Source organism: Macaca nemestrina, chromosome 5 (genome assembly GCF_043159975.1).
Source record: "Macaca nemestrina isolate mMacNem1 chromosome 5, mMacNem.hap1, whole genome shotgun sequence".
Taxonomy (NCBI): domain Eukaryota; kingdom Metazoa; phylum Chordata; class Mammalia; order Primates; family Cercopithecidae; genus Macaca; species Macaca nemestrina.
The window spans coordinates 162,128,150-162,151,869 of NC_092129.1; the positions used below are offsets into that span (position 1 = coordinate 162,128,150).

General features: G+C 42.2%; 1 protein-coding gene across 37 annotated transcripts in view; it reads right to left on the reverse strand.

Annotated features, from left to right (window-relative positions):
• LOC112426759 (uncharacterized) overlaps nucleotides 1–23,720 on the reverse strand; it is a 551,288-nt gene that overhangs the window by 257,218 nt on the left and 270,350 nt on the right. The window lies entirely within an intron of this gene.

The following is a 23,720-nucleotide window of genomic DNA, read 5'->3' on the forward strand; positions in this document are numbered from 1 at the left end:
AAAAAAACTTTAAAAAATATTTTTAACACTTCATCTTTGACTTAAACCATTTGATACTGATAATACAATAACCAAGAGGCAGATCTTTGAAATGCCTCTTAATACTTAAAAATATTAGCCGAGCTAGTATATAAACAGAAGTTTAGATCATCAAAGTTCCTTAAATGGCTTAATCTTCTGCCTCCCCTAATTCACACAGCCCAAAATCCAACATAATACTTGCTGTACTCTGAACATACCATGTGTTTTCACACCTGGAACGCCCTTCATCTAATTCATTCAATGAACGTTTATTTAGTCAAGAAACACAGTTGAACACAACGAGGCAGGCTCTGCCTAGTGGGAAAAACAGATGTCATTCAAATAGTCATGCAAATAATGTAAAAGTGCAGCTGGGATAACTGCTCTAAAGGTGAGATACTTGATGAGTGAACATTTATAATAGAGTTGACTTAGAGAAGTCACACCTCCCTGAAAGAGTTAACAAGGGGTCTAGCTCCTAAAGGATTGAACCAGGTAAGAGAGATGGAAGAAGTTTTCCACGCAGAGGGCCCTAGGTAAGAAGGAGCTGGTGAAAAAGAGGAACCAAAGGTGAATGTGAATGTGCAAAGGCCCTGGGGTATGAAGATGCTGGTGAATGAGGAGCCACAAAGAGGCAACATCCTTCTCTCCTTTCAAAATCCTTCCTCTTCCTTCACATACTGCTCAAATGTAACTTCCTCTGCGAGGCTGTTCTCTCTTCTCCATTCACCCTGTAAATTGATATCCCTCCCACCATTGTGGCATTTCTTCTATTCTTCTGTTAGCACTTAGCTCACTGTATTGCAATTATCTGTTTATACATCTGTCTCCCTCACTAGACTGAGAATCCATGGAGGACAAGAGCAATAAACTATCATCTTTGTGTCTCTGTGCATCCAGGGATGAACATATTTTAAATGCTCACTAAGTGTTATGAGTGAAACAGGACAACTTAACCAAGCCACACACACCCAGACATAAACATTTTACCTTGAAAATGTATTGCCTACTTGGTGAGTTGTCCAAATTCCTTGCAAAGACTCAGCTGTAAAGTAGCAACTTTTTAAAAAGCCTTTTTTCCCCCAACCTTAATGAATCATAAGGTGTTATTTACTTCAGCATCAGAACCATCTGCCTAGACTTTGTTAGCACAACGTAATTCGCTTTATAAGTATCACACAATTATCTAATTTCTAAAAGTCTCTGCATGCTTTGAAAGGTGTTATTTTGGAAACAAGTCCTGGCCCATCCTAGGGAAATTCCCAAACCAGCATTGTAATTGCTAAGTATATCTACAGAAGCATTGAAAGGCCGGAGAGGAAGCATAAATCCCGTGCGCTGTCCCGGCTGTTTGAGGCGCTGACAGCTGGCATGGGTGGGGTCTCCACACACCCCATCACAGCTGCAGTCACCTGGCTGCTTGCACTTACAGGTAATAATTCCAGAGCACAGCAAAGCCAGCACTCAGCTCCCCTTCATCCGGACAGCAGCCCCTCTGCCCCAGCTGCTGCTGCCTGCCTGCCTGCCTGCCTTGGAAGGACTCGCCGGGCAGAAGCAAGAAGGATTACAGAACAGTGGCAGGCTTGTCTGCTGGCCTTTTTGCTGATCCCTCCAAATGGGAATAGCAGCCTCCACGGTTTTCCTTACATGGTGTCAGCAACTCCATTGCAGATTCTCCTCCCACCTCCAAATCCAATCCCACCCTTTTAGGGAGAGGAAAAACAATGAAATCAAGATTAGGGTATTCCTGTTGCCACCCAATCCTCAGGCTCTCTGGCTATTTGATACAGGGTTGTCAGATAGGGCTCTGCCCCTCCAAGGTCTATCTGTACCTGACATCTTTATAGGATTACAGAGGAGGTTTGGCAGTGGTAGGGGTGGTAATTTAAAACTGCACCTCCTGGAGCTGTTTATGAATACAAGCAGATGTGAGCTTATCATTCCCATGCTCACAGGCACACTCCTGGAGCCCTTGAACTAAGGCCGTATCCCTGAGAACTGCACTCACTCACCGCACTGCACACTTCCTCCTTCGACTTGTCTCATCTACGAAGGCGCAGGATGTGGACTGCCTGGGAAAGGAGCCCTTTGCCAGCCCAGTCATATGGCTGCCCTTTGATCTCTTCCCACCAGACTGGGTTACTTTGTGGGCTGCTGTGTGTGTATGTGCGTGTGTGTGTGTGTTTAATCTGGCCTGTGTGGAAGTTTGTACTCTATTACAGATTTCCTGCCTTTCTTCATCTCTATTAATTATAAAATCTCTTGGGAAAAAGGAAAGGGTTCTATGAAAGAAAGGAACAGAACCCATCATGGAAAGCTGGGCCAGGTTCTGAGGAGGGAGGGGTTGCGGGCTGCACCCCAGCCTCAGTGGTCTGTCTGGTTCACTGCCAATGGGGCTACATTCGAGTTTTTTTCACAATTCCACAGAACTTACACTGTCTTGCTCTTAGAATGGAAGCTGCTTGTCTTACATAGTCGGGGACTCTTCTCTTTCAAAAAGGACTGAGCTTAGGGATAGACTGTAAGCAGGTAAAGTCAGACTAGTCAGACTGCGGTGGGCAAAGGCTTCCCTAGCAACCCTTGTCTGAGCTTCTGTCCCAAGGTCCATCCTCAGAGGCCTGAACACAGGCTTCCCATATACCTCCCCTTTCTAAGGAAAAGGACATCCCTAGTGTCTTAGCCTGTTCCTGCTGCTTTCACAAAATAACTAGACTGAACAATACATAAATAATAGAAATTGGCCAGGCATGGTGGCTCACACCTATAATCCCAGCACTTTGGAGGCCGAAGCAGAGCATTTTTGGGGCCCAGGAATTCAAGACCTACCCATGCAACATAGTGAGACCCGATCTCTACAAAAAAATTAAATCATCAGCCAGGCATGGTGGCGTGCGCCTGTGGCCCCAGCTATTCAGGAGACTGAGGTGGGAGGATCACTTTACCCCAGGAAGTCGAGGCCACAGTGAGCCACGATCACTGCACTCCAGCCTGGGTAACAGAAAAATACCCTGTCTCTAAATACAATAAAGTGAATAAAATAAATTAAATTAACAAGAAATTGATTGATCACACTTCCTGAGGTGGGAAGTCTAAGATCAAGGAGCCAACAGATTCAGTGTCAGGTCAGGGCTGGCTCTCCACTTCACAGATGGGCCTCCTTGCTGCGTTCTCACAAGATACAAGGCAGCTCCCTTCAACCTCTTTTGTAAGAGCATGAGGGCAAAACTCTTGTGACCTTATCATTTCCCCCGAAGGCCCCACCGCTTAATACCATACTACCACATTGGGTATTAGGTTCCAGTACATGACTTTTGGAGGGACACATTCAGGCAATAGCACCAAAGGGAAGAGCAGGATAAGGCGGTCTCCTCCTCCAGGGGCCCTTTCTGAAGGCCCTGTCCCTACTCTCCTCCTCCAAATAAGTGTCCCTCCACACCATGTGCTCGTGTTCCATGTACATGCTTTATTCGGGGCATTTATCACCCTTTTAGGAAAGTATCAGTCATTCCCAACAGCATGTAAGACCCCAAAGGGCAGGAAATGGGCTCTGTTAACCCCCACTCCTCCTGACCTTAGCCCAGTATCTAGCACATGGTCGATACATGTGGATAAACAGAATTTCCAGTCATTTGGCTGCAAACATAAAGCTTCAAGTCAAAAACGCCAATTTTTCATTAGTTTATTTCAAATACCAAAGAGCTTATGTATTAAATCAACCAATATTTATTTAGAAATTATTATGTGCTAGGACTGGTCATCATAGGTCCACTTGAACCCATAAAAGTAGCCCTGCTTGGTTCTAAAACCTCTTTATCTCCCCCTTAATGTATTTGGTTGTTGTCAACATTTACTGAGTGGCTCTATCCCTCACCTTTAAACCCTTTCAAATGAAATCGACCCATCCGTGCAAACCAATTCTGAGCCCCTGAGAAAATGCTGAAGGGAAAATGCCCCACGTTTCATGTGACCCACTTGCCACCCTGACACTCACTTGTTCTCGGCTTTTGTAGTTCTATGACATTGCACATAAGCTCACATAAGCCTTGGCTGTGGCTCCCCGGGTGAACGGCCCCATCTCCACTCTCCTCCTCCACACCATGTTCTCATATTCCATGTGCATGTTTTATTCAGGGCAATTATCACTCTTTTAGGAAAAGAATCAGTCACTCCCAATAGCATCTAAGCCCCCAGAGGGCAGGAACCTGGCCTCATTAATCTTCATTTCCTCTGACCTTAGACTTTCTTGACTGAACCCAGCTTTCTCTAAGTTCGAGTTCAGCACTCCTGCAGGCACAACCCGGCAGCCCTAAAGCTCTGTGCACTATAAACACAAAACAAAGGTGGGGGAAGGTTATATGTCTCCAAGAGCTTACATGTCTCTGAAATGTTGTCACATCTCTCCTCATAGCTGAAGCGTAAAGAAAGCTAGGACCTCAGGCTCCATGGGATCATATTTAACAGAATAAAAAAAAGGCTTAGCAATAACTTAGAGTACTCATCAGATCAGTTCACCCATGAATCCAGCCCATGGGAATTAAAACTCCTTCAAAAGAGTAATATCTGTGAGGTATACAGTTAGTATCCAATGCTGCTATCTCAATAGCATGGTATCAAAAAAGTTACAGATTAACAAGGCTAATTTCTCAGGAGCATTTTACAAAAAAAGGCAAATAAGCTGTTTCCTGGAAAAAAAATGTATGTGTGTATGTTATGGTCCCACACACCTTAAAATCTAGAGTTGGAGGCTTTGCTTATCCTATAATTGAGGTGTCAGCAAATGTTTCTGTTAAGGGCATGATGGCAAATATTTTCAGTTTTGTGAGCCATACAGTCTCTGCTTCAGCTGCTTAGTCACATGCTTACAGCTCAAAAGCAGCCACAGACAGTACAGAAAAGGCTGGACCTGGCTGTGTTCCAACATAACTTTCTTTACAAAAACAGATGATATAAGCAGGAGTTGAATTCATCAACATTAACAATATTATTAAATTGTGGAAGGTCCAGGTTTCAATAATCCTATCTTAAGCATAGTTTTGTCTGCTAGTACTGAAGTTGAGCTAAAAACAACTCAATTGCCATGGGCTAGTCTCAGCAAAGGAGCACATGCAACAATGATCTTTTGTGTCTGAAGACCATGCCTCAGAACTGCTTGAAAAGTGTCCAGCATCAATAGAAGGAAATGCATGTTTTCTCTTTAAAGTGAGCTTGAGTCTTAGGAAACTGCATATGTATGTGAGCCAGTCAAACAGGTTGGAGATACCCAGGTGGTATGAACTCAAGTAAGGTAACTAGTTCAGTTAGAAATCAAAGCAATGATTCTAACCTGCATATAAACATCTTAGCTGATCTACCCAGTCCCACCATATTCACTCACTCACTAGAACACCAAGCGAGGTATGGAGATAAAAATATTTAACAACTGGCGCGACGCGGTGGCTCACGCCCGTAAGCCCAGCACTTTGGGAGGCCGAGGCGGGCGCATCACAAGGTCAGGAGATCGAGACCATCCTGACCAACATGGTGAAACCCTGTCTCTTCTAAAAATATAAAACTTAGCCGGGCATGGTGCCGCACACCTGTAGTCCCAGCTACTCGGGAGGCTGAGGCAGGAGAACTGCTTGAACCTCGGAGGCAGAGGTTGCAGTGAGCCAAGATCACGCCACTGCACTCCAGCCTGGGCGACAGAGCGAGACTCCATCTCAAAAAAAAAAAAAATTAACAGCTAAAGTACATATCTGAAAAAGATTAGCACTGAACAGGATCTTATGGGCCAGCTGGGGGAAAAAACACTCTAATTTATCCAAAGAAATTGAGGTACAGCGGATTTGTCACTTGCCCAGTATCACAAAGCTAGGACATAGGGGAGGCATGACCATATGACAGTAAACTATTAGTTCTAAGAAGTAGCAACCATGCCTGCTATGGCTTCACATTGCATTTTCTGCCTCCACCACACCTCCTGGAATATATCAAGGAATTAAGAAATATTTGCTGAATAAACAAAGAATTAATGAAAAAAGCAAAAATGAACCAGATCTCCTTCCTGTCAAATATTGTGTGGACGAATACATTCACTGTTCAAAAAGACTATGCTATTTGTAATTTTCTTCTTGATGTTGAATTGTACATTGGGTTCTTCAGATGCCACAATAAACTGCTGAACTAATGTGAGTGGCCTAAAGGAGGGGAAGTGCCACTCAAGGCAACTACAGTAATTCCGTCCTAAGGAATTTTTTACACACGATGAGAATCGGTCTGGAACATCAATGATGTCTTTATCTTCAACTACTACACACAGAGGACTCAGTCTGAGTGTACTAATACTGTCTGCCCAGGTTTTCCTAGGACTTGCCAAATGTAAGCCCGATTGCTTAGAGAGGTTGTGGATTATTGCACATTATCCACACCCACTCATCCATCACCGTGAGACTTCGTGGTATACAAAGCAAGCTCCTCCGCGCAAGGGTTAGGATCTACTCTCTGACTATTCCTAGCTGGCGCCATATGTTGGCTTCCTGACAACAGACAGGACAGGTGCTGTCCCAGGAGACACTGCTGCAGAGAGAGGTTCCTACTTGACCACCATAACATCTGAAGTACCTAGCCCAGCTCCACAGTTGAAGGTCAAGTGGAAACGACCTGCATTCCTTCCACAGGTGTTGGCCTTTTAAAAGGAATGCAGACTTTGAGCTCCATTTATGTTTTCAAAATATTGCTTTTTCTTTGAACTAACATGGAATGTGTAACTTTATCCACAGACTGTGCAATTTTACAGCCACCCAATTTCTAGGATATGACTCTTCAATATCTCAACTATTTTTAAAAATCCTTAGAAAATCCTACTATCAAGATCTAGAAAATAAAGGTTCTTCCTTTTTTCTTTAAAAAGCTACATATAAATATGGGTGGGTGGGTGGGGGTGTATGTGTGCCTTTATGCATATATGTGTGTATTTTGTTGGTGTTTTTTGTTATTTGGGTCTTTTTTCTTAGGATGACAACCTTAATTTAAAGGGTCAGATTATTGAGCAGCCATTTCTGACCCTCCTTTCTATGTCGGCAACACTGACTATTTAGCATAGGCCATTAAAGAACCAGAAATCATTCAGGGTAGGAAAAGGTCCTACTCCTTAATCACTTAGTCTATACAACAACACCAAATATGTTTGGATAATTTACAAAAATTCTACAAATTTTGCCAACGGCTGAAAAACAATTTTAAAAATTATGTTAATTAATTACATCAATTAAAAGATTTAAAATACATAACCTCTGTAAATAAAGATTTTAGAGAACACCCCGGTTCTCTGGCTGTGCTGATATAATACTCTTCTGGAACTATTAATAATACCTAACTCCCCCAAAATTTTGTAATACTAAAAAAAAAACACAAACATAAGAAACTTTTCATTTTATTTCACATATATATGATTTTCCAGGGTGGAATACACACATACACATACCTTTATAGAACTGAAATGCCAAATTCAAAACATCTATGAGATAAATTCAGACATCTGAAGGGGGTTTCCCACAATTACATTTGCAGTGTTATCAACAAAATCGGTTTATTTTAAGATTGCCTGCCCAATATATAAATTTCCCTTTGTGTTTGAAATACTTTTATCAGATAAGATAGCTTTTGTTTAAACTGCTATTTTCAGAATTTGCTTTGGGGGTTTTGAATGCACACAGTGGAGTAACTTGAGATTTCCTACCCTGCGTTAAAATGTGTTTCTTCTGTCTGTTTGTATTTAGTAATTTCCTGTCAAATAACCTCACATAATTAACTTTCCTTGCTCCAACCTACTTCTTTTTTCCTATTCCTACTTCCTGAGGACAGTAATAAAATGCTGATTACATTCGGCTGTTATCTGCCTTTCCCTCCTTCTCCATCCCCCTTTCTCTCCCTTTGTGGAAGCCCTCATGCAGGTTTCAGCAGTTCACGGACAAAGAAAGACCTGGAACAGGAAGGGAAGCAAACCAGACTGCGGGAATTCCTGATCATCTTTTTTCTTTTCTTTTTTTTTTTTTTTTTGAGATGGAGTCTCGCTCTGTCGCCCAGGCTGGAGTGCAGTGGTGCGATCTCGACTCACTGCAAGCTCCGCCTCCTGGGTTCATGCCATTCTCCTGCCTCAGCTTCCCGAGTAGCTGGGATTACAGGCTCCTGCCACCATGCCCAGCTAATTTTTTGTATTTTTAGTAGAGACGGGGTTTCACTGTGTTAGCCAGGATGGTCTCGATCTCCTGACCTCGTGATGCGCCCACCTTGGCCTCCCAAAGTGCTGAGATTACAGGCGTGAGCCACCGCGCCCAGCCCTGATCATCCGTATTTACTGGTAATGCTATTGCTGAGGTGGGCCCAGTAAGTAGTAGATGTGCTTTGTTTTTTTTCCCTAAAATTCTATGAAATGCACAGACCAAATCCCCACTGCACTGTTCCGATGCATGTAGGAATGCCTCCCTTCTCATTCCCGATCAAGGCTTGAGATGGCTGGGAAAAGGAGTCATGCTAGGGTAGGAAGAATGCCCACTAGGGTTTACGGAATTCCACTGACAGACAGAAATAGAAATTAAACCCAACTATTTTTCATATAGTCTGTGTTATTTCTTGATAATTCATCTTTCCTTTCACACTAATTGTATACTTTGATCGAAATTAAGCAAGTAATTCACTAGCTCTATTACCTGTGCATTCCAAACACACACTTCCAAACACATGGCATGGGGGGAAAAGCAAAAAATGTTGTGACTCCATTAAATATTAATTTATTTTGAGACAGGGTCTCACTCTGTTGCCTAGGCTGGAGTGCAGTGGCATGGTAACAGCTCACTGCAGCCTTGACTTCCAGGGCTCAAGCGATCCTCCCATCTCAGCCTCCCTAGTAGCTGTACAGGAACATGCCACCATGCCCAGCTAATCTTTTTTATCTTTTTTTTTTTTTTCTTTGAGATGGAGTCTCACTCTGTCACCCAGGGTGGAGTGCAGTGTTGCGATCTCGGCTCACTGCAACCTCTGCCTCCTGGGTTCAAGCAATTCTCCTACCTCAGCCTCCCGAGTAGCTGGGATTATGGGCATCCGCCATCACGTCCCACTAATGTTTTGTATTTTTAGTAGAGACGGGGTTTCACCATGTTGGCCAGGATGGTCTCGTTCTCCTGACTTCGTGATCCGCCCACCTCAGCCTCCCAAAGTGCTGGGATTACAGATGTGAGTCACCGTGCCCAGCCAAATTTCTTTTATCTTTTGTAGAAACAGTTTTGTCATGTTGCCTAGGCCGGTCTCAAACTCCTAGGCTCAAGTAATCCTCCTGCCTCGGCCTCCTGAAGTGCTGGAATGACACAAGTGAGCCACCACACTTGGCCCAAATTTTAGTATTAGAATCATACATTCAGCCGGGTGTGGTGGCTCAAGCCTGTAATCCCAGCACTTTGGGAGGCCGAGACGGGCAGATCACGAGGTCAGGAGATCGAGACCATCCTGGCTAACATGGTGAAACCCCCTCTCTACTAAAAAATACAAAAAAAAACTAGCCAGGCGAGGTGGCAGGCGCCTGTAGTCCCAGCTACTCAGGAGGCTGAGGCAAGAGAATGGCGTAAACCCGGGAGGCGGAGCTTGCAGTGAGCTGAGATCCAGCCACTGCACTCCAGCCTGGGCAACAGAGCGAGACTCCGTCTCAAAAAAAAAAAAAAGAATCATACGTTCAGAACATAGTGACTGATTGTCTTCACATAGATCAGGGTGTCCTAGCGCTACTGAAATATTGGACTCAATAATTCTTTTTTGTGCAATGCTGTCCTATACATTGTAGGGTTTTGGTTTTGGTTTTACCCTAATACTATGAATATACAGGCCTCAATAATTCTTTGTTGTGGGGGGCTGCCCTATTCATTGTTCTGTAGAATGTTTAGCTATATATATAGCCTCTACCCACTAGATGCTAGTTTTACCTTCACCTACCCCATTCATGACAACCAAAACTGTCTCTAGACATTGACAAATGTCCCCTGGGTGAAATAAAATCACCCTCACTGAAAAATGCTGATATGCATTACACTCAGGGAAAAGAACCTGCTTCCTTACACACAAACCAAGTTGTAAAAAATCTAGCTACTTCATCGTATAAAGAATTCAACCTTGTAATTCCAGAAATGGCCTCCGTTCCGACCACTAAATATTTGAAGAAGTAAATGATGGTGACTTCATATCATGAATATGCCTTGAGTTCACAAGTGGCATACCCTACTGTTCCAAACCTATTGCAAAGGGTAGAAGGGAAATCCCAAGAATCAAAAATTATAAACCTCATCGTGGACCAGAAACAGACCACAAAGGCCATCTGGCAGGACGAGCTAAGCCACAGGTTGCTGGAATCCAGAGCTTGAGCCAATGGTGCCTGGAGTTTGATACCTGATGGGCCTGTGGGTATAATTTACACCAAGCAGTTTCACTCCAGGGTGCATGCCTTAGAGAAACTCTTGAAGCACATCAGTTGGCATACACAAACAAGAGTGTTCACAATGGCACTGCTACTGATAGGAAAAATCTAAACCACCAAAAGTCTACTTATGAGAGAATCAGTAAATATGTTGTAGTATATGCAAATGATGTAATATTATCCATAGCTGTAGTAGAAAAACTGCTGCTACAGGTAACACTAAGTCTTAGAAACATGATTTTGAATAAAGGGCAAGTCACAAGGTGACAGTATTTTTTATGAAGTTAAACATAAGCAAATCTTAAACCTATTACAGTTATTTTAAAAACCCATTGAAACCCATTTTTGAAAACCTAGTATGTATGTTTTTGAAGGCAAAAGAATGAGAAACACTATATTCAGACTAGTGGTTACCTCTGGGAAGGAAGCAGGAGGTTTTTATACATGTAGAGTGAACTCTATTGGAAATGTCTATGGTGATTCACTTACTATTATAGTTCATAACATACCTATAGTTTGTAGGTGTATGTTCATGTGTGTGTATTTGTGTACCTTCATACATATCAAATATTATATAACCATTTTATAATTTTTCTTCCAGGAAAAAGTAAGAAAAGACATAAGAAAAATGATGGTAAACTGGAAACAAAAGCAAATATTAAAGGATGTATTTCAGTAAACTAAAAGGTAAAGCCAAGGAACAGTTAAGGGATATAAGAAACAAGAAGCAAATAAATCAGTAAAATACCAGATGTCATTTGATTGATTTAAAAATTAATAACCAATTTTTTATGTTAAAAAGGGGAAAGTTGGCTGAGTACAGTGGCTTATGCCTATAATTCCAGCACTTAGAGGCTGAGGTGGGCAGACTGCTTGAGCCCAGTATTTTGAGACCAGCACGGCCAACATGGCAAGACCCTGTCTTTACATAAAATACAAAAATTAGCTGGGTGTGGAGGCACGCACCTGTAGTCCCAGCTACTTGAGAGGCTGAGGTGGGAGGATCACCTGAGCTCAGGAGGTCAAGGCTGAGTGAGCCATGATTGTGCCAGTGCATTCTAGCCTAGGTGACAGAGCAAGACCCTGTTTCAAAAAAAAAAAGGAGGTAGGTGGGTCATTAAAATTCCATGCAACAAAAACAAGATGAGGAGGTTGTTTAATGGAGAGTTAAGGCATGCTAAAGTCCTTTTTATAATCAGGAAGACATCAGGCACATTGGCTCATGCCTGTAATCCCAGCACTTTGGGAGGCTGAGGCAGGTGGATCACAAGGTGAGGCATTCAAGACCAGCCTGGCCAAGATTGTGAAACCCTGTCTCTACTAAAACTACAAAAATTAGCTGGGCATGGTGGTGGGCACCTGTAATCCTAGTTACGCAGGAGGCTGAGGCATGAGAATCACTTGAACCTGGGAAGTGGAGGTTGCAGTGAGCGGAGATCGCGCCATTGCATTCCAGCCTGGCAACTAAGTGAGACTCTGTCGCAAAAAAAAAAAAAAAAAAAGGCCAGGTGCGATGGCTCACACCTGTAATCCCAGCACTTTGGCAGGCGAGGCAGGCGGATCACAAGGTCAGGAAGTCAAAACCAGCCTGGCCAACATGGTGAAACCCCATCTCTACTAAAAACACAAAAATTAGCTGGGCCTGGTGGCAGGCGCTACAGGCAGGAGAATTGCTTGAAGCCTGGAGGCGGAGGTTGCAGTGAGCCAAGATTGAGCACCACATTCCAGCCTGGGTGACAGAGTGAGACTCCATCTCAAAAGAAAACAAAACAACAACAAAAAACAATACTGCACTGGTAGAGTGGAAACAAAGGCAAGGCGGGGAAATAGAACTAGATTTGAATTCATATTAACTCAAGGAAACTTTCAATCCCTACCACTGTTACTCACTGAGCAGAAACACAGCAATTGAGGACCCATAACTAAAGCATAGGCTACCTCAATCCACAGACATCCTCATGAGCTATATTATTGTGTGGCACCGTTGAAAAGCAGCAAGAGTCCCACACCTGAAGCCAAAAACATGGGTGGAAGGGCTGGGCGTGGTGGCTCATGCCTGTAATCCCAGCACTTTGGGAGGCTGAGGCAGGTGGATCACCTGAGGTCGGGAGTTTGAGACCAGCCTGACCAGCATGGAGAAACCTCATCTCTACTAAAAATACAAAATTAGCCAGGCGTGGTGGCACATGCCTGTAATCCCAGCTACTCAGGAGGCTGAGGCAGGAGAACCACTTGAACCCAAGAGGCAGAGGTAGCGGTTTGCCAAGATCATGCCATTATACTCCAGCCTGGGCAACATGAGCGAAACTCTGTCTCAAAACAACAACAACAACAACAAAAAAAAACGGTGTAAGCCCTGATCAGCACTGCATGGTGGCAGAGCCCGGGCACTGCGTGCATCCGGGCTCTGCACTTACTAGAATCTTCTTTTTTTTGAGATGGACTCTGGCTCTGTTGCCCAGGCTGGAGTGCACTGGCCGGATCTCGGCTCACTGCAAGCTCCGCCTCCCGGGTTTAGGCCATTCTCCTGCCTCAGCCTCCCGAGTAGCTGGGAGTACAGGCGCCCGCCACCTCGCCCAGCTAGTTTTTTTTGTATTTTTTGGTAGAGACGGGGTTTCACCGTGTTAGCCAGGATGGTCTCGATCTTCTGACCTCGTGATCCACCCGTCTCGGCCTCCCAAAGTGCTGGGATTACAGGCTTGAGCCACCGCGCCTGGCCTAGAATCTTAAATATATTACTTGGCTTCTTTGTGCGTCAGGATCCCCATAGGTAATACAGACATAACAGTAGTACCTTCCTCACAGGACTAATGTGAAGATTTAAAAATTTAATATGTGTAAAGTACTTAGAAAAGTTCTCAGAAACACTAAGACTCAGTAAACTGTTGCTGTTATTATTACCAGCTTTCTAGTTGAATGCCTTTGGGCCCAAGTCCTTGAAATCCCTGAGCCTCTGCTTTCTTCTTTTTAAAACATAATATTCCTGTCTTCATAACATTTGCTGCATGGTTTGGAAGAAAATAAAAGGAAAAATGGCTTTGTAAATTGCTAGTGTTATACCAATAGTAGTTATAGAACTAAGTTCCACTGCATTTCAGAGAATCAAGAGCTCTTTTTTCTTGTATAGATTGATATTTGTTAACTCCCTGGGTTGTCAAGAACTTCGTATAGCAATTTTCTTTCACAATATTAGCCACTCTCAGTTCATCATAAGTAATTAAAGTCATTCTCTCCAGAAATCTAGCACATTAATCAGCTGGGAACAGCAGACGGATGTCCACCCATTAGAAATGACTAAACAATTTAGTTAACCTTTAGCAAAAATATGCATGCACACATGCTGACTAGTGCAGAGTTAAAAGATGTTAATGCTTCCTGTTGAAGTATTATGTGCAATGTTTATCCTTCTTTGTTTTTATTGTTCCTAATTATTTTTTAAATGCAGTAGACTCAAGACGGTTTTTTGATGAAGCTTTGTTTTCTGCAAGTTCATCTCAGGATATGAGAAGAAAGGAAACACTAATGCTTGCTGGTGAGAGAGGCCATCTGAAGGATTCCAAAAGCAAAATTAGATGATACAAATATAGCAAGGGAAAATGGATATTTTAAAGTCAATTTCCTAAAATAAACCCCCCTTAGCACTCAAAATCCACTCTCAAATCCCGCTCCAGATGATTTAAGAAGAGGTTAGTTACTTTGTGGATTAGTCAAATCTTCTGCTCCTTTTACTCACCAGTTCTTTCACTTTTGATGATTTTATTGATTGTGAACTCCCTGTCCCAAACAAACAGTAAAAAGAGGGAACGGGAAGACAAAATCATACTAAATTAATCCATCTTTCTATTTTTGCACAGCTCTGATGAAAGTTTAGGAGGAGGAAGAAAGAACTAACAGCTAAAAAGAAGGCTTGAAATTATTTGTGAGTCAATATATGCACAGCGAATAATGAAAAGAAAATCCCAGCATGCAAGCTTTTTGGAAATGCTGAGGAAGCCCATCATGTTAGTCATTTTTGACATAGGGAGACATAACTCACATGCCTAATTCACAAAGAATCAGGTAGAGGTGGTAACACTGCACATTTTTTTGGTCCGAGAGGTACCTACTGGTGTTCCAACTAAAATCATGCAATAAATAAAAGACTGCAAAGACAAGCAGGGTGTGGAGCCCAGTCAGAGGGGAGCAGAGGTGATGGAGATACCCAGCCTCTGGAGAAGCCACTCAGAAACAGGGATCTGTGCTCTACCTTAAGATGTTAAAAAGGAGCCCACATACATAAGAACTTGGCTTTAGGTGAAGGCAGCCCTACAGGGCATTTGGGAAAAGATGGTATTTTCAGCAAATGGCTGATTTAATTTCCATATCAATTTGGAAATAAAAGAAAAGTGGCCCTTTACCTCACAGCATAAATAAAAGTTAATTCTGGGTGGAATCTAGATCTACACGTGAAACACAAAGCAATACAACTTCCAGAAAACAATGTAGGAGAATGTCTCCATAATTTGGCGATTAGGAAAAAAAAAACAACTTCTTGATCAGAACACAAATGACATAAATCATAATTGAAAAGATGAATTTAACTAAATGAATATTAATATCTTCTGTTCATGAAAGCCGCCATTATGAGAGCAAAAAGACAAAGCAGAGAGTGGGCAAAGATATTTGTAACTCACATAACCCTCAAAGGGCTCATTTCCAAAGTATACAAAGAACTCTTAGATGCCGGCCGGGCGCAGTGGCTCACGCCTGTAATCCCAGCACTTTGGGAGGCTGAGGTGGACGGATCACGAGGTCAGGAGTTCGAGACCATCCTGGGTGACACAGAGAAACTCCGTCACTACTAAAAATACAAAAAAATTACCGGGCGTGGTGGTGGGTGCCTGTAGTCCCAGCTGCTGGGGAGACTGAGGCAGGAGAATGGTGAGAACCTGGGAGGCGGAGCTTGCAGTGAGCCAAGATCGCACCACTGCACTCCAGCCTGGGTGACAGAGCAAGACTCCATCTCAAAAAAAAAAAAAAAAGAACTCTTAGATGCCAAGAAGAAAAACATAATCCAATGTAAAAATGGGTAACAAACTTGAATAAGTCCTTCATAAGGATGATATCCACCCTGATTTGATTATATGAATGTATCAAATTATCACATTTACCTTGAAAATATGTACATCTATTATCTGCCCATAAAAAATAAATAAATGTAAGAAAAGAGGATATCCAAACATCTACTAAGTGTAAGAAAAGGTTGTCAACTTCATTAGTCATTAGAAGGAAATGCAAATTAAAATTATGATGAGGCCACACAGTGGCTCATGCCTATAACCCCAGCACTCTGGGAGGCCGAGGGAGTAGTAATGGTTGAGGTCAAGAGTTCAAGGCCAGCCTAGGCAACATAGCAAGACCCCATCTCTCTACAAAAATTTTAAAAATTAGCCAGGCGTGGTGGTGTATGCCGGTAGTCCTAGCTACTCCGAAGGCTAAAGTGAGAGGATCGCTTGAGGTTGAGGCTGCAGTGAGATATGATCACACCCCTGCACTTCAGCCTGGGTCACAGAGCGAGACCCAATTTCATATAATTTTAGTAGTAGTATAAAAATGTACAACTAGTTTCAAGATCTGTTTGGCAATTCCTATTAAAACCGAATGCATGGGCAGGGCGTGGTGGCTCATGCCTATGATCCCAGCACTTTGGGAGGCCAAAGCCGGTGGATCACCTGAGGTCAGGAGTTCGAGACCAGACTGGCCTGGTCTCGAACCACCTAGAGATGGTGAAACCCCGTCTCTACTGAAAATACAATAATTAGCCAGGTGTGATGGCGGGCGCCTGTAATCTCAGCTACTCAGGAGGCTGAGGCAGGAGAATCGCTTGAAACCAGAAGGTGGAGGTTGCAGTGAGCGGAGATTATGCCATTGCACTCCAGCCTGAGCTATATAAGCAAAACTCAGTCTCAAAACAAACAAACAAAAAAAAAATGGTAGGGTGGATAAAGTATATTGAAATAACAAAATAGTGATAGTAACATATTTGAACCTTTCAAACATGATGTTGAGTGGAAAATAAACCGCCCAACTCAAAAACATATATAGAGTAATATTTCATTTATATAAAGTTATAAATTTGGCAAAATTAATCCAAGAGAAGGCATGACAATAGTTTCCGAGGTGCTGGCAATTAATCAAATTCTGCCTGTGTGAAAGAATTTATAAATATTCATTGAGCTGAGCTGTATACATATGATTTGTATACTTTCCACGTGTGTTATACTTTAATTTAAAAAATTATTTTAAATATAAAGAAAAATAAATCGGGCCAGGCGTGGTGGCTCACACCTGTAATTCCAGAACTTTGGGAGGCCAAGGTGGGCGGATCACGAGGTCAGGAGATCGAGACCAGCCTGGCCAACATGGTGAAATTCCATCTCTACTAAAAATAGAAAAATTAGCCCGGCATGGTGGCAGGCACTTGTAATCACGGCTACTCAGGAGGCTGAGGCAGGAAATTGCTAGAACCCAGGAGGCGGAGGTTGCAGTGAGCCGAGATCACGCCATTGCACTGCAGACTGGGCAACAGAGCAAAACCTCCATCTCAAAAAAAAAAGAAAAAGAAAAAGTATACTCATGATCCAACGATCTATGTAAAAACACTAATAAAAGATAAAGAACAGGTGGGGCACAGTGGCTCACGCCTGTAATCCCAGCACTTTGGTAGGCTGAGGCAGTGGATAACCTGAGGTCAGGAGTTCCAGACCAGCCTGGCCAATATAGTGAAACCCCATCTCTAGTAAAAATACAAAAATTAGCTAGGCATGGTGGTGGACGACAGTAATCTCAGCTACTTGGGAGGCTGAGGCAGGAGAATAACTTGAACCTGGGAAGCAGAGGTTGCAGTGAGCTGAGATCGCGCCATTGCACTCCAGCCTGGGCAACACAGCAAAACTCCGTCTCAAAAATTAAAAATTAAAAAAAAAAAAAAAAAAAAAGACAAAGAATGACTGAAAGTGAGTTAGCTGGAAATATGCCAAAATCATTCAGTACAGTATTCAAGTAACTGGGTTTTATGTGACTTTTTTTTTTTCTTCTTCTTCTCTTAACAGGAGAATCCCTTGAAACCAGGAGGCAGAGGTTGCAGTGAGCTGAGATTGCACCATTGAACTCCAGCCTGGGCAACAAGACCAAAACTCTGTCTCAAAAATAAAAAAAAAAAAAAAAAATTTTTAATTCATCATTTTTTAGACTAGAAAAAACAAGAAGTTATTATTACTTAATATTACAGAATATTGTTTTTTTTCCACTACATCTGGGAGGGTAAGTCAGACATTTCTCCTCTGTTTCACCAAGCAGAGAATGCACCACACCACCACAAAACAGTTCTCTAAACAGTAGGTGTGAAATCGCTTGGGCATCTTTTTTTTTTTTCGAGACAGAGTCTCACTCTGTCACCCAGGCTGGAGTGCAGTGGCGTGATCTCAGCTCACTGCAACCTCCACCTCCCGGGTTCAAGTGATTCTTCTGCCTCAGCCTCCAGAGTAGCTGTGACTATAGGCACACGCCACCACACACAGCTAATTTTTGTATTTTTAGTAGAGATGGGGTGTCATCATACTGGCCAGGCTGGTCTCGAACTCCTGACCTCATGATCCGCCCACCTCAGCCTCTCAATGTGCTGGGATTACGGGCGTGAGTCACCGTGCCCGGCCTCATTTGGGCAACTATTAATTGACCTATCTGCATATACTTATGCCTCCAAAGTCCTCATCTTGTAAGGAATCTAATATTATTCTTTAAAAAGTAGAAAAATGTGATATACTGATGACGTAGCTCAGGAATCCTATGGAATACAGTCTTAAATTTCCTTGGCTTTTGTTTCAGGGACTAATGAGAAGAAGGCCCCAGATTCTTTAACTGATGGCTCTGGAACTGACCAGCAGTAAAGATGATCAATCTTTAATTCGAAGGCATGCTTAGTGTTTGGGTTACAATTATATGAAAAAATTATATAGAAGAAAACTACACAAGCATAAGGCCCTGTGCTACGCTTTGTGGGATTATAAAAGTATATGAGACCTATTCCTACCTTCAAGCAGCTTAGAGTCTTATCTATCAGACAGCACACAATATTATATAAACCAAATACAAAGATATCAATGAACACTTATGTTAATTAGACCCATCCTTAGACCTAATACTATCACAGGACTTTTAAGTCTGGAAACTATATTTCTCAGATTTCTTGGCCAGCAAGGTTCTAAATTTAGATTCTTTCAATGAAAGGCACTTGCATGAAACTGGAAGATGGCAGAATCCATTTGTCTTTGACTCTGGCAGCAATAGCAGCAGCAGATTTGTACAGAGTCTTGTAACACAAGCTCCAGGCACTGGTCTCCTATAGAGACTGAGTGGACCGTGGTGGGGTGACGAAGACATCCTCTGGCATTAGAAGTAACAGTTTCCTGCAGTTACTGGTCTAGGAAACACCACCACCTCCACCACTCATTTGCTCCTCTAGTCCTTTTAACAGTTGCAACCTAATTCCCTGTATTGACTCCCACCCTGTTTGAAATATTAATAGATAAATAGGTTCAGTTTCTTTGAGTGACCCATGACTCAGTCAGGAAATGGCAGAATCTCTTCTTCTGGTCTCTTTTGGAAAAAGGCTAAATCCTACCGTACAAACCACAGTCTTCTAACTCTACCACCAACTTTTTAAAGCTATTGTTTGACCATCATTATGAGTTTTCCCTCTTAATTGCCGAAAATATGGAGAATGATGATATAGGAAAATTAAAGTGTTTATATCAAACATTTGACAAAGATTAATATTCTCTTGAATTAGATATGTTTATCCTTTAGAATAGTAATGACATATTAAGTAGAGGGATGCTCCTTGAGGACAATAATATAATCACTAGAGGCTTAGCCTGTTATTAATTAAGCTTATCAAAACTATCAGTATGTGTGTATGCATATCTATACATATATATTGCATGCCTTCTTTTTCTTTTCTTTTTTTTTTTTAAGACAAGGTCTCCCTCTTTCACCAAGGCTGTAATACAGTGGTGTAATCATGGCCCACTGCATCTTCCCATCTTGGCCTCCAGAGTAGCGCTGGGACTGGGGCTACAGGCGTGCACCACCACGCCAGGCTAAGTTTTGTATTTTTTTTGTAGAGACAGTATCTCACTATGTTGCCCAGGCTGGTCTCAAATTCCTGGACTCAAGCAACCCTCTTGCTTTGTGGTCTCCCACAGTGCTGGGATTACAGGCATGAGCCACCTTACCTGGCCTCATATGCTATCTTAATTTTTTTATCTCCTTACCTAGATTCCCATCATAATTCCATATATATATAACCTAATTATATTACATGATAATTCAGACTACCTAAAGCCACGTAGGACTCATGTACAATGTCGAAGGGACTACAGTCCCCACAATTTACATACACGACTGCTTTAACGTGGAAAGGAAAAGCGGCCACCTCCTAAGTACAAAATCAATATGGATTAGGTCAGACTTCTGGTTCTGGGTGAAATGGCATAAACATATTTCACTCATTTCTCCCATTGAACAGAAGCATACAACCTGAACAGATATAAAGCAGCTACTGGAAAAACTTCTAGAAAGTTAATAGCGTCAGGGAAATCATGGAAGACCACTGGAATCAGAGTTGCAATCAAACTAGTAGGTTTACCATTTATTTTCTCCTAGTAGCCTCTGGCCTGAACTTAATCGAGCTGGAAACCTAGAAATGAGCACTGTTGCAGTGAAGCAGAATGCTCCAGAAGCCCTCTAGTTATGGCTCATAGACAAACAAGATGGCTCCCAACACTCACGGATGGTGTGAAATCCTTGACTTTGTTCTTTGGTGTTTCTGCCCTTTTGTGTCTATCATTCATGAGGTTGCTCCCAGGCAATTCCAGGACAGTGAGGGCAATGACCAGTAAAGGGGTCAGCAAGAAGGAAAACTGAGGGAGGAGAACCTTTCTCTCCATTTACTGGAGGTGTGATTAGGCCACCCTCTGTTTCTTTTTTAACTTTCACCATCCTTCTGTTGCTTGCGCCCAAAGAAAGTCCCAAATGAGGAAGTGCACAGTAGATCCTAAAAGACTGAAAGGGGGAGGCCTAAGGAGCTAAAAAGTTCCAAGGAGAGTACAGAGAAGGAGTAGCTCAGGAAAGTGACACCATAAAGTTGCTCATGAATTCCAGGGGTCATCACCAACCCTTCAACGTTTGCATCGATTGTAATTAGCATACCAAAGACTCAGAGAACAGAAGCTAACAGATAGACCCACTGCACAGGTCACAGACTGACCACTAGGTGGCACATTCACAGACTAGAACCGAAGAATACTTCAAGGACTTTGAAAAGTAAACTGATACTACTGAAGGAACCCCCTGAAGTTAGGATGGAACTTGGAGCCTGAACCTAACCAGATTAATTGCCCGCTTAGGAAAAAAAAAAAAAAAAAAATTCCATGGGATTGAACACAACCCAGAGACTCATAACATAATCATCAAAATATCTAGGAGAGATTCCAAAATTACTCAACATACCAACAACCATGAGAATTTCGACTCATACCAACAACCATGAGAATTTCAACTCACACAGAAAAAGATACACATATCAATGCAACATAATATAGATGCTGAATTTATGTGAAAAAGGGCCAGGTGCGGGGGCTCACACCTATAATCCCAGCACTTTGGGAGGCCGAGGCAGGCGGATCACCTGAGGTCAGGAGTTTGAGACCAGCCTCAACATGGAGAAACCCCGTCTCTACTAAAAATACAAAATTAACTGGGCATGGTGGTGCATGACTGTAATCCCAGCTACTCGGGAGGCTGAGGCAGGAGAATTGCTTAAACCTGGGAGGCGGAGGTTGTGGTGAGCCGAGATAGCGCCATTGCACTCCAGCCTGGGCAACAAGAACAAAACTCCATCTCAAAAAAAAAAAAAAAAAAAAAAATGTGAAAAAGACTTTAAGGCAGCTACTATATGATAGAGCACTTTTTTAAATGTTTGAATGAGCAATCATAAACACTCTTGAAACAAATGTTAAAATAAAGTCTTAGCAATGAAATAGAAAATACTAAAAAGAAATGAATGAAAATCTTAGAACTGGAAATGAAAATCAAAATTTAAAATTCATTGGATGAACTCAAAAGCAGAGTGGAGATGAGAGGGGAAAAGGTCACTGGATGTGAAGATAAATCAATAGACATTACCTACTCTGAATAACAGAAAGAAACAGGTTAAGAATTATATGAGTAGAGTTTTAGAAATATGTGACTGAATAACAGAAGGTCTAACATTCAGGTCATTGAAGTCCCTGAAGGAGATGGGCAATAATGTGTGCTAGAATTATGTTTAAAGAAGTAAGAGGCCAGGTGCAGTGGCTCACACCTACATTCCCAGCACTCTGGGAGGCTGAGGTGGGTGAAGCACCTAAGGTCAGGAGTTCGAGACCAGTCTGGCCAATATGGTGAAACTCCGTCTCTACTAAAACACAAAATTAGGCCAGGCACAATGGCTAACACCTGTAATCCCAGCACTTTGAGGCTGAGGTGGGCAGATCACAAGGTCAGGAGTTCGAGACCAGCCTGGCCAGCGTGGTGAAAAATCCATCTCCATGAAAAATACAAAAATTAGTTGGGCATAGTGGCACATGCATGTAATCCCAGCTACTTGAGAGGCTGAGGCGGAATTGCTTGAACCCAGGAGGCGGAGGTTGCAGTGAGCCGAGATCACGCCACGGCACTCCAGCCTGGGCGACAGAGCAAGACTCCGTCTCCAAAAAAAAGAAAAAGAAAAAGAAAAACCCACAAAATTAGCTGGGCGTGGTGGTGCATGCCTGTAATCCCAGCTACTTGGGAAGCTGAGGCAGGAGAATTGCTTGAACTCGGGAGGCAGAGGCTGAAGTGGGTCGAGATTGCACCACTGCACTCCAGCCTGGGTGACAGGGCGAAACTCTGTCTTAAAAAAAAAAAAAGAAGTAAGAGTGGAAAATGTGTCAGGATTTACGAAAGATAAACCTAAAGTTTCAAGAATCTATGCAAAACCTAAATAAGGTAAATTCAAAGAAATTCATACTAAGATAAACTGCTAAAAACTAAGTACATTCTGTTTTGGGTGATGAAAAAATTCTAAAACCAGAGAATGCTGATAGTTACACAACATTGTGAATGTAATTAATGTCACTGAGTTGCACATTGTAAAATGGTTAAAATGGTAAAATTACCACAATTTTTTAAAAAACTAAAGACAGAAAATGATCTTCAAAGCAGAGTAAAATGATACTTTACATCAATGTATCATTGATCAGAAAACAATGATTACAATGATTATGGATCTTTTACATAAACTATCAAGACCAGAAGGAAGGAGCAAAAAATTTTTAAAGAACTGTCATCTTTTAAAGTAAATACTTGTCAATCTAAAATAATGAACCGTTGGCCGGGCGCGGTGACTCATGCCTCTAATCCCAGCACTTTGGGAGGCTGTGGCAGGCAGATCATGAAGTCAGGAGATAGAGACCATCCTGGCTAACAAGGTGAAACTCCGCCTCCACTAAAAATACAAAAAAATTAGCGGGGCATGGTGGCGGGTGCCTGTAGTCCCAGCTGCTCGGGAGGCTGAGGCAGGAGAATGGTGTGAACCCGAGAGGCGGAGCTTGCAGTGAGCTGAGATGGCGCCACTGCACTCCAGCCTGGGTGACAGAGCAAGATCCCGTCTCAAAATATTAATAATAATAATAATAAAATAAAGTAATGAACTGTCATCCCAGATTTTTTATCCAGTGAAAGCATCTATCAGGAATAAAGATAAAACAAAGGCATTTGTGGATTAAGGGAAACTTTCACACTGAATAGTCAGCAAACCTGCTCTAAAATAATTACTAAAGGAAGTTCTTCAGACAGAAGGAAAATGACAATAGAAGGAAACATGAGTAACAGGAACAAAGGAAGAGTGACAGAAATGATGAGTATCTGAATAAAATATATTACTCTTCTCTTTAACTCTTTACATTGTGTTTGATGGTCAAAAGCAAAAAGTACCTAATGAGATTTTCAATGCATGCAGGTGTTACATATAGACAATAAAGATGTAAAAGAACTTACAAAATGGTAAGGGTACTACATCCCCAAGAAAGTAATAAACTGGAAAGGAACTTACAAGATGGTAAGGGTACTACATCCCCAAGAAAGTAATAACATACTAACTATAAGTAGATGTTAAAACGTTAAATATGTATTTTGTAAT